General features: G+C 36.1%; 1 pseudogene; it reads left to right on the top strand.

The window, feature by feature from the left end:
- Positions 1–358: 358 nt before the first annotated feature.
- LOC112197235 lies at positions 359–11,751 on the top strand (annotated as a pseudogene).
- The last annotated feature ends 311 nt before the right edge of the window (positions 11,752–12,062 follow it).

Raw genomic sequence — 12,062 nt, 5'->3', positions numbered from 1 at the left:
ATGTTGGAAGCTGTCGAAAGATGGCAGGTTCTCAGTCAAGACGGCTTATCGGTCTGTTTTTTTGCACTCTTCTAGTTATAATCCATTGCAGCTTCCAGTTGGGGCAAGGTTTTGGAAGAAACTTTGGAAAGTGATTATCCCAAACAAAGCTAAAATACATATCTGGATAGTGTGTTTGGATATTCTTCCTTCTTTGGGTAGTTTGGTTTCAAAGAGAGTGGTGTTGGCCTCGCATATGTGTGTTTTGTGTAAGACTCACGAAGAAACAACTCTTCATCTTTGTCGGGACTGTGTTTTCACTCAAGCGGTACTCCACAAAAATGCTATGCTTCAACAGGTTTGTTATCATCCTAGTAATATGGCTGATGACGTTATTACTTGGCTAAATCAATGTGTACAGCAGTTGTCTATATCCCAGTTGGGAAAATTCCTATTCTCATTATGGGGAATCTGGAAAGAGCGAAACGACAGGATATGGAATCAAAAGAAGAGTGCAGCTGGGGATGTTAGTGTGGGTCTGGTGTCGAGATTGCAGGAATTTAGGTTCCATAATCTGCAGCCATCCAGTTTTAGAAGAAAGCTAAGGGCAGTGTGGAGAGCTCCTCCGGTAGGTCTGGTGAAGATCAACGTGGATGGTGCATTTCATCATGCTACTCGGAAAGGTGGACTGGGTTTTGTGTTTAGGGATGAGCATGGGATCATGTTGGGAGGTGGCGCTAGTCAGTTGAATGGTCTGTTATCGCCGTAACATGCAGAGATTTTGGCGTGCAAAGCTGCAATAGAGTTTGCGTTGGCACATGGTTTTGGTCTTGCAATTTTGGAGACTAATGCCAGGGAAGTCCAACGACAACTCTCAACAAAGGAATCTGCCAATACATCCTTGCTTGGCAGGTTTTATGATGATGTAATGGCTCTGGGAGAAGCTCAAGGGGTTGTTCATGTTTGTCATGTTGGTAGGCAAGGAAATATGGTGGCCCATCTGTTGGCTAACCATGCTTGCTCCCTTAGGCACATTGCAGCTGACATTTGTAATGTGTAAGTTTTATTTTCATCAATAAATGGCTGACCTCCTTAAATTAAAAAAAAAAAAAAAAAAAACTCTTTAAATGGTAAATAAAAAAAGTAAAATCTCAATCAAGCATGAGATGTTGATGGGAGAGAAATGGTATGTGAGACCACTCAAAGATCACATGTAGCATTTTTGAGTTTACAACTTATTTCATGCTCTCTGCTTGATGATAATCCTAACAAACTAGATACAAAGTGTGGAAGAACGAGCATCTAAGAAAACCTAAACGTACACTCCGGCTGTTTGTTGTATTAAGACTATTCAACCGTATTAGATGTTTGAGTTTACCACTCATTTCATGCTTTGTATTAAAATCGTGTGGCCGAGATAGAAATTAAAATGTAAAAAACAAAAAGACATTTTCTAGTTTTGTACTAGAAATTTAAGGAGAAAAATAACTAAACTTTATTCTGAGTTTGTTGTATTCATCTTCTCAGTCTTTAAACTGCTTCAGTTCCTTCAACCTGTCACAAGAGGATGCAACATAGTTTATTCGACTACCCTCATCCTGTAACAATGGATGACAATATAAACACAAGTAATCCTGGTTGGTCTTATATTTCTTCTCAACTCTTTTCATAAAGTCTTGGAACTCTGGGGTCATTAGCATGTGTTTAATCTTGCTCCAGATACAAAAAAAAAAAATACTAAAAATGCTAAAGCCTTTTGGTTTTAAATGCCATCAATCTGTCTTCAAATTAAAGCATTATTATTGTTGGGATTCCCTATTTGTAAGTTATTTTAACTCTTTAAATGATAAATAGACAAAAATAAAAACTCAATCAATCATAAGATGTTTATGAGAGAAAAATGGTACGTGAAAGTGTAAGACCACTCAAAGATCACATGTAGTATATTTGAGTTTACAACTTATTTCATGCTCTCTTCTTGATGATAATCCTAACAAACTAGATACAAATTGTGGAAGAATAAACATCTAAGAAAATCTAACCGTACATTCTAGCCGTATGTTGTATTAAGACCATTTAACCATATAAGATATTAAGGTAAACACTTGATATATGAAATTACAAAGAAATCACACGTTCTGAGCAGTTGAAGTTCATATTGGTAGAGCTTTGCATTTGCGATGTTAGACAGTTTTCCTCTCTGTTCTTCCTCATTCCTCCCCAAGGCAACTGGTGAGCTAATCTCAAGCGTGAAAAGGTGCGCGCAACCCATACCCGGTCCCTCTGTATTGTCACATGACCATGCGATAATCCAGAAACCTAGATCGGTCAGTCCCGCAACCATTAGGGGACTAATGAGATGAATCTTATCAATACTATATTGTGATCGATGATATGTTACGCATCGTAGAGAATCAAATGCTATTGAATTTGCATTGGGCTGTAGCGAGATTGTGTGCATACATTTCTTGAGGAATGCCAAAATGAAATTTCTTGGCTGTGTCATGGTAGAATTTGCTAAGGAACGGTTAACAAAATATGCGGCTTGTGAAATGAATGGTGAGTACTTGTGCTTGCATCCGATGAAGATTAGAATGGAAACAAATGTTAGCAATTTGAATGAGGTGGTATTTAAAAAACGAGAAAAGAATAAAAAAAACCAAATTAACAAGGCAAATACATTCATCACTCCTCTAATTAAGTTCCCAGAAAGCTCAACAAAGTCGTAGTCAGATGACTAAACAAATATACAAGCCAAAAACATCCATGATTTCTCTTAGTTCTCAGAATCTTGGTAGTCTCAAAAGAGTCGTGCTGCGAGTATAACTGGTGAGCTAATCTCAAGCGTGAAAAGGTGCGCGCAACCCGGTCCCTCTGTATTGGCACATGACCATGCGATAATCCAGAAACCTAGATCGGTCGGTCCCGCAACCATTAGGGGACTAATGAGATGAATCTTATCAATACTATTGTGATCGATGATATGTTACGCATCGTAGAATCAAATGCTATTGAATTTGCATTGGGCTGTAACGAGATTGTGTGCATACATTTCTTGAGGAATGCCAAAATGAAATTTCTTGGCTGTGTCATGATAGAATTTGCTAAGGAACGGTTAACAAAATATGCGGCTTGTGAAATGAATGGTGAGTACTTGTGCTTGCGTCCATGAAGATTAGAATGGAAACAGATGTTAGCAATTTGAATGAGGTGGTATTTAAAAAACGAGAAAAGAATAAAAAAAACCAAATTAACAAGGCAAATACATCCATCACTCCTCTAATTAAGTTCCCAGAAAGCTCAACAAAGTCGTAGTCAGCTGACTAAACAAATATACAAGCCAAAAACATCCATGATTTCTCTTAGTTCTACGAATCTTGGTAGTCTCAAAAGAGTCGTGCTGCGAGTATAACTCTAAGCCCAAACACATTTATGACTCCTCATAGTTCTCAGCAATCTCAAGAGAGCTTGTTGCGAGTGACTCCTTTAAATGCAAAAAGATCCATGACTCTTCTTGCTCGTCTCAAGAGGATTAACAAAGTCCTAATGCGAGTATGATTCTTGGTTTTGTGTATATGACTCCTCCAAAAATCAAAAAATAAATGATGATGAGGCAAATTCTCAAGGGAATATTCAGGGAGGATAACACTTGCCATCGTGTTGCTCTCTTGTAAACCAGCAAGCAAAATCACATTCTGCAATTAGCTTTGCTCAAATTTAAAGTTCAGATATATTGGACTCCAATCTTTCTCTGCAGTTAGCTTTGGTTGAACCTAAACTTAAGTCTTTGTAGCTCTGATTTGTTGTTTGAGTTATATTTAGAGTCTTCACTTAACATGTGCACTTTTACATTTGTTGAAAAAGAAAATCACACGTTCTAATATATTTCAGGTGTTTTCTATTGTCAGCATTTGGACTCAGAAAATTCGAGTTTACCACTCATTTCATGTTGTGTTACGATCGTGTAGCCAAGATAAAACATAACGTGTAAAAACAAAAAGACATTTTTGTTGTAGAGAAACTGAATTTGAGAGGAATTTGCTGTGTATTCTCATTGATAATAGGGGCCTCTTTATATAGATGATTACAATGCATAGAATCTCAATCATACAAGGAAAGTAATTCTACATTGATTAGGATTCTAGATCCTTCTAATTAAATCCTATTACCACTAGGTCAAGTAACCTAGAGTTTGGGCTAAACACAAATTAGGTTTTCCTTCAACAATTTTCTAGTTTTGTACTAGAAATTTAGTATGCGTTTGGATGAAAAAATTATGAAATCTGTAGGAATTTATAAATGATGGAATTTTAACTCCATCAATCTAAAATTCCATTAATTACAATTTCTATTGTTTGGTTGTATCTATTTAGGATTTGAAATATGTAATAAATTAAGAAAGTTAAAAAAAAAATAGAAAAAGCCTTGTTTTGGAAATGAAAATTGAATACTGCAAATGAATTCGTAAATGACACATATTTTGGTGGAAATTGAAGTAAGAAATCTAAATAATGAATTCCTTCATTTTTTTTTTCTACAGAGAAATTTAAAATTTTCAATCTGATAATGCCAAACGAGAGAATTGGCTTTTAGGAATTATGAAATCCTCACTTTTAATTAAATTCCATCATTTTTTCCCTCATCCAAACACACTTAATTAGGAGAAAAAATGACTAAACTCTATAATGAGTTTGCTGTATTTATCTTCCCAGTCTTTAAACTGCTTCAGTTCCTTCATCCAATCAGAAGAGAATGCAAGATAGTCGATTCAACCAACCTCATCCTTCATCAATGTACGACAATACAAACACAAGTATTCATGGCTGGTCTTATCTTTATCCTCAACTCTTTCCATAAAGTCTTGGAACACTGAGGTCATTTGCATGCGTTTAATCTTGCTCGCATGTGTTTGAAACCATACCCAAGATACAAAAAATTACTAAAAATGTTAGAGTCTTTTGGTTTTAAATGCCATCAATTTGTCTTCAAAGCATTATTATCGTTGAGATTCCTTGTTTCTAAGTTATTTCAACTCTTTAAATAGTAAATAAACCAAAGTAAAAGCTCAATCAAGCATGAGATGTTTATGAGAGAAAAATGGTATATAAGACCACTCAAATCACATGTAGTGCTTCTAAAAAAAAAAGATCACATGTAGTATATTTTTGTTAGGAAATTGTTAAAGATGCTCGAAGTAAACTCTAGATATGTGAGACAATTCAAAGATCACATGGAACGAACATCGAAGAAAACTTAACTGTACACTTCTCAACAGATGTAGGTTAAGACTATTTAAGGAAGAAAAAAAAAGGCTAAGACTATTTAACTGTATAAGATCTTTGGGTAAACACTTAATATATGAAATTACAAAGAAATCACACGTTCTTAGATAGTTTCAAGTGTTTTCTATTGTTAGCGTTCAAACTAAGAACATTAGAGTTTACCACTCATTTCAAGCTCTCTGTTACAATCATGGACCGGCATAAAAAATAAAATGTGAAAACAAAAAGACATTTTCTAGCTTTGTTCTAGAAATTTAAGGAGAAAGAATTGATCAATAGTCATTATTAAAGCAAGAGAGGAAACGCAGAATAAAGAAAGTTGCTGATAGGTGTACAGTTGTATACATGGGGTGTTGGTAACTATTTTACTGAAAAAGGCAATATACTTCATATTCAATGAACTTGACAAGCACAACCAAAATTTACAGGTTCGACAGTTTTATGTCGGGAAGTCATGATTTAGAGATTCTTTTCTTAATGGACAGATTGCTATCAGCCTAAGCTATTATCACTTCTTTATGTTGCTAATTACAGATACACAAACTCAGTCCGAAACAACAAAGATCCCAAAACCAACCCACCCAGCAACACAACTACATTAATATATGATCATAAACTCCTTTTTCAGTTTTCAAGGAGGCAAAGTCATAATGCCGAAAGAAAATGAAATTTTGAGGTGCCCTTGTTTCCTTCTCGGCAATATATTCCACAAAGATTTCTTGATTTGGACTATGTCTACTTCAGAAAACCAAGCAGCCACCATGAAAGATGGCCAAACAATCAACCATATGGAAAGAAAAGCCATATTCACCATAAAATTAAATGCACGAGATCCAGAGGAATGTTACTATATGCAGACTGAATGACTGATCGATCTATCAGTAACAAAAACAAACTATGACGGAAGTAGACATAGCAGAACTTTATTTGTCACACTTCACAAGCCTAATATATATCTTCCTACAATCAATTACGTACCCTCTTATAACAAGATTGGATAAATAAAAAAAATCAAAACCAGTAGAGTAGCAGAGTATTTATCCCAATCTATGTGAGGAACTAAATTGTGTGAACTTGAAACTTATCGAGAATCCGAACACCTTGCAAGCCAATCATCTCAACTGTTTTGACCCTTCTGTAAGCGAAAATAAGAACTAGTGAACAACAACAAAATGAAACCGTCAATACGTTTTTGTTTTTTTGAAACAAACCGTCAATATGTTTTAATTCATTGTTAAGTGTTTTTTTAACTCAAAAAAAAAAAAGCAAAAAAAAAAAGAAGAGAAGAGAAGATAAACAATTAAACACAATACCAATTGAACTAAGCAGAGCCAAACCGTGTACACCTCAACCCTAAACCTAGCTAACAACAAGAACCCTATTTCCATTTACCGTTGATCGCCATGCTCGGGCCAAGTACTTATTCGATTGTTTCAATTTCACTGAAGTGTTATTTTTAGGTCAATTATGCTCGGCTTCATGTTTTAAACTCTGCTCATTAGAGTTAAGTTTGTAAAACTTTTGTTTGGCTTTAGCTTTTGGGAAATTGGACATACGTATTCTTATAGAATGAAAGATGCAGAGAGTTGACGATCATTTACTAATGAAAAGCAATTGGAAAGAAGCATGTATATCAGAAATGACTAGCAATTGTCTTTCAAGCAGGTATATGTTCAAGATAATACCGTATTCCACCTCATATTATACATCTATACACTGTTGAAACTATATATATGTTTCTATTTAGTCTGTTTGCTGAGGTTCTTTTGCAACTTATATTTTTTTTCCCGATTATTTTGATTGATTCCAATCCCAACCTCAGGGCTGGCTCTGCAGGTTTATTGAAGTAAATTAAAGAGGAGAAAAATGGAGTTGTGTATAGAAAATTTTGCACAGCCTTAATTTGGACTTGAGGTGTGGACCTAAATATTTTTTCGGATTTCCCTCTAAGTTTTTCTCATTTATATATAGTTATATTGAATTAGTGATTCTAATTTAAAGTACTACAAGTTGCTTGTTAAACAAGTTCCTATAAAAGTAACTTGTAGTGAAAAATGCACATCAGAGTGGGATAATTTACGTACTGTACTTTTACTGGCCACGAACTCTTCTTTTTAATCTTGTCTAATAATTAAACCTTCATCACCTTGGAGCTCTGGAGGAGCTGAATCAGCTGATAGCAACACAACCATCTTGCCAGATAAGAGAAGGAATAAAAAGAAGGGTGCCAATGAGGTGCGTGCAGAACTTAAATTTTTGATTTCATTCTTCTTTGTATTTGTAATGAGGAATTTCTGTTATTATCTAGGTTTTTGAAAAAATCAAGACAAGAAACACACCAAAGATGATCACATCTTACTTGACTTGGAATTTTTGCTTTGAATTTCTCTAGGAGGAGAAGGAAAACACACTTCTGCTATCAAAAAGCACCGTGGCTTTAGTGTACGTCCATTTATCATCTCCCCCAACTACTTTTTCCTTGGTAGTTGATTACTAGTTTGATCTGTTGCCTATCCTAGTGACATTTGATGAAATCTTAGATTTGCATTATCAGGAAATATACGATTCCAGAAGGTGCATATGCTATTCTGCAGTCATCACAAAATATTGGCCAGGTTTGTATCTTTGTAGTTGTTGTTTATTCATATAATGAATTTTTGTTACATATCTCTATTCCAGGCATTTTTATAATTCTTCATGTAGGTTGAATCAAGAAAGAGAAAACGAAGCAGAGCCCTAGCATTCTCCAAAGCTGGAATTGAAGTTTCCCATGCTGACCAACCATTAAGAAGATAGATTGTGACGAAATGTGTAGTGGAAGTGAACCTGAGTTGGAAGAGATGCAGAGTCTTGACAAAAATGAGCAGGGCCAACCAGTGATGGTACAAAAGGAAGTTGAAAAAAACACATCAATTACTTTGGAGTCCTCTCAGGGGCTAGACTGTGGCAAAAGAGTTGGCATGAATGGTGAGTTCACAGCTGCCTCACCATCTGGAAATGCTAATATTGGTGACGAATGTGACTTGTCTTTACACGAAGATGTAAATGTTTCGCCAACTTCAAGCATGAATGATGACAGTGAAAGCACAGAGTCAATGGTAAGTTCATACTTAGATCTGTAATTTGAATAAAAGATTATCTCGGTAGGGATTTCCCTTAGTGAAATATAAGAATATGACTGGTGAACTAATATATCTAGGCTAGGTGATACATGAAGATGAACATTCTGAGATCACATGTGGAATATGGATTTGGTATATAGGGGAACAATGAGCTCAATGCCTATAAGTTAAACTTCGATCATGACATTGTTTCTCAAGTGATTATATATATATGTATATAGTATATATATAATACACACAGAGAGTAGTGAGAACTGTCATATTACCAGTTTTGATGACTATCACTTATATTTACTGACTATTTGAAGAATGGGGTTGAATACTGGCCAGGATAAAGTAAAGGGGAGTCCAAAAGTAAATTTCAGCAGGCCAAGTGAACTCCAGCAGCGCAAGAATGTTGTACATGTATCAAGGCCTAATGAAGTTGAAAATGCAAGGGGTTATCTTCCAATAATAGATATGGAGATGGATATAATGGAGGCTATTAAAGAAAATTCTGTTGTAATTATACGTGGAGAGACCAGATGAGGTAAAACAACCCAAGTTCCTCAGGTAGGTTGGTTATTATTACTGTGATTATCTTTATTTTTGTTCTTTTATCTTATTTCTCCTTGAACCTCCTAAATTTGTCATTTGGCTGGCATTTTGCAGTTTCTTTATGAAGCTTGCTTTGCCAGAACTGCTATTATAGGTGTTACTCAAGTACTCAAGCCCACGACCTTGCAGTCCGTGCGACTGTTAAGCGCGTAACATATGAGGTCTGCATTTGGGTAAAGAGGTTGGCTTTCAAGTCAAGTATGAAAAAAGGATTGAAGAAAATTGCTCCATCAAATTCATGACAGAAGGAATATTGCTACGAGAAATCCAGGTTCTTAAAGCAACTGATACTTCCTTTGTATGTTAACTTTCTATATATCTTCTAGTAATTGCCAGTTGTATAATGAGATTTCTATGCAATATGGTTACTTAAAAGGAGTGTTTTTCTCTAATCTATCTAGTTAAATGAATCCTTGTTATTGTGTAGAGTGATTTTTGGTTGAAGCAGTACTCTGTCATCATTCTTGATGAGGTTCATGAGTGGAGCTTGTGCACAGACATACTTATCGGAATGCTTTCACGTGCAATTCCTTTTTGTCAGGTGATGCTCAAGAGTGGTGCTTACTGCTATAAGTTATACATACTAAGCAAATTTATAACTCATATGTCATACTAATTTGCAATTGATGGCAGAAATTATATGACGAGCAGCAAAATTTATTGCATGAGAGAGTAACTATAAGTTCTGAAAACCGGATTTTTCCACTAAAGCTTGTGCTGATGAGTGCCACCTTGCAAGTGGAAGACTTCGTTAAGCTATTTCCTGTTCCCCCACCGGTTATAGATGTTTCCAGCAGACAGTTTAAAGTAAGCACTAAGCACTCAGTTCTCAAAGAAAACTGAAGCTAATTATATAAATGCGGCATATAAAAAGTCCTGAAAATTCCCAAGAGTATGCCACATGCATGGGAGCATACTATTTTTTGTCACCGGGAAGAGGGAAATAGAGTCGTTGTGTCAAAAGCTACTTAGAGCTTGGAGTAAAATGTTTATGAAAATGTCAATTGGGAGTGACAGCGCTGAAGTTTCTGAAATAAACTCTGGTCAGGAAATAACTAGGAATGAGATCAGTGAAGCATTTGATGTGCATGACAACTTAAATGACCATCAAACTGACAGCGACAGATTTTGCTCTGACGATGAATATCATTATGAGGTAGGTGAGGATGAGTGTAGTACTTCATATGATTCAGAACTAGAGAGTGAGTTAGAAATTAGTGATGACTGATGACGATGTGGATTCATTGTGGCAAGATGCCCCAGAAATTGATGGTAATGTTGCAGATATTTTAAAAGAGAAAGTAAGCATTGTATCACTGAAGGCTGCTTTTGAAGGTTTAGTCAGAAAAACATCATTGGGCAATAAGTCAGATGGCAAACAACCTAATTCAGTTACTGATCTAGATGCTTGTTCTAATCAATCCAATTGTCTCATAGGGAAAAAGGGTAGTGTTAAAGATGGTAGAATGCCAGGTGCACTGTGTGTTCTCCCTCTTTTATGCCATGCTGCCTGCAGCGGCTTAGCTACATGCATTTGAAAAGGTCAAGGAGGGAGAACGGCTAGTTGTTGTGGCCACCAATGTGGCCGGAACCTCTAAAACTATACGTGGGATCAAGTATGTAGTCGATACTGGAAAAGTAAAGGTGAAGAAATACAATCCCTCAAATAGCATGGAGACATTTGAAGTAGAGTGGATGAGTAAGGCATCGGCTGATCAACGTAAAGGAAGAGCTGGAAGAACAGGGCCTGGCCACTGTCACCGCCTGTATTCTTCTGCAGTATATGATAATTTTCCTGAGTTTTCCGTACCTGAAATATCCAAAGTCCCTGTTGATGGTCTTGTTCTTCTACTGAAGTCCATGGATATCCACGAGGTGCATCCAAAAAGTATTTTGGTGCTTATTTTTTGTATAATTTTCAAGATGTCTAAATGTACAGACAATTTACCATGAAATTCACAGTAAGGAGCTTGTGCTTTCTCTTTTACTTATGAACTGCTTTTATAGTATATGAATTCATATTTTACGTTGCATCCCTGGGATCAAATTTTCCATTTCCTACTCCTCCAGAGGGTGTGGTTGAAGTAGAGCTTTGCTTAAATCACCTTGGAGCACTTGATGAAAACAAAAGAGTGACATCTTCAGGGAAAGCCATGGCTTGGTACCCCATAAGTCCTCGCCAGTCAAGGATGCTCCTTACTATTATTCAAATCATGCATAAGAAAAAAATTGATCCCAGGCCTAATTTAGTGCTCCTTACTATTAGGCCTGGGATCAAAAAAGAATGGCTTGTCGGGTATGCTCGGTCTTTATGCACTTTACCTGACCCCAAAAAAGTTACCAGACATAGTTATGATCCAATAACAGACCAGGTAGTACATGATGTCGTTCCAACCTTTGGTGATCATTTGTGTGATCTTCCACCGCATCCTCAGGCAATTAGTGAGTTTGAAGATCGAGTGAAAGCTTTCGCTTTTGCTTTGCTTGATGGCCAAGTATTTCCTTGCTTAAAACCTGTTAGCAAGTCAAGAGATCCTCCTCTTACTATTGTTTTAAGGCCATTAGAATTAGTTCCAAAACAGATTTGGAATCATCTGGAGAAGCTCAAGACAAAAAACATAGACAGCTGTGCTATGTTACTAGAGGTCTGGAAGGTTAATCCCTGGGAATTGTATCAAGAAATCGGGGAATGTCAAAAGAGTCTCCACAGTAAATTTGGATCTCTGTGGTTAGATATGCTTAAACAAGTTGGTTTAGACCTCCCACGATGACTTCACAATTGAATCAAAATAAGGCAACGGCTGGTGTTGGAGTTCGACCAACGTATAGTATTTACATTGATGTCTTTTTAGTAACCTGAAAGTGTTATATTTGACTCCTTAATTGAGATGGATGACCTCTTTGTTAGAATTTGAGCTTCTAATTTGTGATTAACAAACTATAATTAAAAACACAACTTGGATGCTTTGATTAAATTGCAGTGCAATTGAAGCACAAGAACAGATGAGAAAAACAGCTAAACTTGAGTTGATGAGTGCTTGATTTTGAGATCTATAATTCTTATCTATTACAACACAAACAT

Source organism: Rosa chinensis, chromosome 4, assembly GCF_002994745.2.
Source record: "Rosa chinensis cultivar Old Blush chromosome 4, RchiOBHm-V2, whole genome shotgun sequence".
NCBI classification, from domain to species: domain Eukaryota; kingdom Viridiplantae; phylum Streptophyta; class Magnoliopsida; order Rosales; family Rosaceae; genus Rosa; species Rosa chinensis.
Note: the sequence above shows the minus strand (reverse complement) of the source record. Positions and strands in the feature narration are given on the sequence as shown.